The sequence below is a fragment of the Tupaia chinensis genome, unplaced genomic scaffold, assembly GCF_000334495.1.
Source record: "Tupaia chinensis unplaced genomic scaffold, TupChi_1.0 Scaffold000185_1, whole genome shotgun sequence".
NCBI lineage: Eukaryota > Metazoa > Chordata > Mammalia > Scandentia > Tupaiidae > Tupaia > Tupaia belangeri.
The window spans coordinates 723,203-725,443 of NW_006159660.1; the positions used below are offsets into that span (position 1 = coordinate 723,203).

The 2,241-nt window shown below is 37.7% G+C and overlaps 1 pseudogene; it reads right to left on the bottom strand.

The window, feature by feature from the left end:
* Nucleotides 1-265: 265 nt before the first annotated feature.
* On the bottom strand, nucleotides 266-856 carry LOC102500264 (magnesium transporter NIPA2 pseudogene; annotated as a pseudogene).
* Between the last annotated feature and the right edge of the window lie 1,385 nt (nucleotides 857-2,241).

The following is a 2,241-nucleotide window of genomic DNA, read 5'->3' on the forward strand; positions in this document are numbered from 1 at the left end:
TGCTGTTAACTTCATGTCAGAATCAAACATCCAACCAGACCTGAATACAATGGCCTATGGAATGAAGGTAAGAAGGTACAAATACAAGTATGTATCCTTCACAGATTAACCTTTTAATTCCATGCTTCTTTAGAAGCTGTCAGATTTCCCTTTCTTTGGGAGATATTCTTGTCACTGTGTTTGTTGTTCAGTGGCATGATTTAGACGTTCTTCACTATTAATAAGAATGTCACACAGCTAGGGATACTGCCATTCATATATCATCTTAAAAAGACATAGGCAAATCTGTTAGACTAAAGCTATTATCTTTAAAGTATGTAACTAGAATATACTGGATGGTAATTATAACAAAACCATTCAAAGTACCAATGGCATCATCAAAAGGCATAACTTGATATTCCTTAACAAGAATAGCTGAACATGTTAGAACTAGTGTTGAAAGAATACTTAATGTATCAGAGTCACTATGGAAGTGCTGAATATATTCAGGGCCCTACATAGGTAATTAATTTGTGTGCTTATGTAGAGGATAAGGCTCAGCAGCATGCTAGGAGCTATCACAGCACAGGAGACCACTGTGCAGTAACAATGGCCAAACCCTTTACACAGGAGATTGAAAATGCTCGGACTGTAGAGTAGAGTAATGGACATGGGAATGTTTGTCTGTCTGTGGTTAAGGACCACCACAAAGATTAATATCAAGGACACAAGGAACACAAGTGTTGCAAAAGATCTCAAAACCTGAATCACATAGCTTGAACCATTTCTTTAAGGTCTCTATCTCCTCTTCTCTTGGAGCATGAATGACCATAACTATAGATCCATACTTAGCAAATACCGATTTTCCCATGATCATGTTATGCATTGAGAAATGAAGGAAAAGGAATTGTGGTTTGACTGTGCCCCAATGGGTGAGGTGTTTTATCCCTCTTTCCTCTGTCTTTGTCTTCCTCCAGTGAGCACAGATACCTTCTGGCAATAGAAAAAAAAAAGAAAAGAAAAGAGCTATACATAGCTACCTAGACCTGCTCTCAAGGAGCTTTTTCTGGCAAGTGGAAAAAAAAATGTTTTTCGTTCTCAAATGAAACTCCCTTCCATGAAAATTCTGGAGCTCACAGAAAATCCTAGACCAATCTAAAAAGCCATATTTTCCACACCCCTAGTTTACTACATTTGTTACTTAAGAAGGTCCCATGAATCACATTCACCATAGAATAAACTGGTACCAGAGGAAGCACTACAAGTGCTTTATGCTTCCTTTGTGACAACAATGTTTTTTCTGGATAACATCACACAGAATACTTTTAGTATTTATAATCAGAAAGATATTTTGATTATAAGAGGTTGTCAAATTTTATTAAAATTATTGATATGGTTTTCTTATTTTTCTTGTTTTCATTACAGAATATGGTGAATTATATAATGCAGAATGAACCTTGCATTACTGAATGAAACTCAAATTGGTCAAGATGTATGACCTCTTGGGATCAGCAGTTAGCATAAGGGTTATGGCGCTGGACTCCCATGTAGCTGACCATGGTTCAAGTCTCAGACCCGGTTGCTTAAACTCATGCTGGGCGCGTGTGTGTACATGCCCAAGATCACGAGAGCAGAATGGAGAAGAAGGGATTGCAGAGTGGCCATCCACCCTAGGGGGTGATTTCTCCCTTTCTGTCTCTGTTTCTCTCTGTCTTTCTGGTGAGCACACGCATCCTATAGCAAAAACCTCTCCAAAAAAAGAAAGAAAAAAAAAAAAAGATGTATCACCTCTTTATACATTGTTAAGGCTCTTGCAGCTATGCCAAACGAGATTCCTGGTAATCTGTCTCCCTCATTAAGGGTTTGCTTTTGTTTTAATTATTTCCTTTATTGCTTCTGTTTATCAAGGTTATAATAACCTCCTAAAAGAGTTAAAGTAGGGCCAGTTCCATGGTCTGGTAGTTAAGGGTATTGAATCTCAAATGACTGACCATGTGGTTCTAATCTTAGCCATGGCATGACAAACATGCTAGGTAAGTGTGTGTGTGCATACTCAAAACCCTGATAGGATGTAAAAATGAAAGAGAGGGGATTGTGGCATGATCACACCCCATTGCAGGGGTGCTTTCTTTCCTCTTTTTTTGTTTGTCTGTTTCTAGCAAGCTGACCTGCTCTCTGGCAAAATAAAATTTTTTAAAACGTGAAAAACAAAACAACCACAAACCACAAACAGAAATATTGGTTTATTTACTATTCTATAAA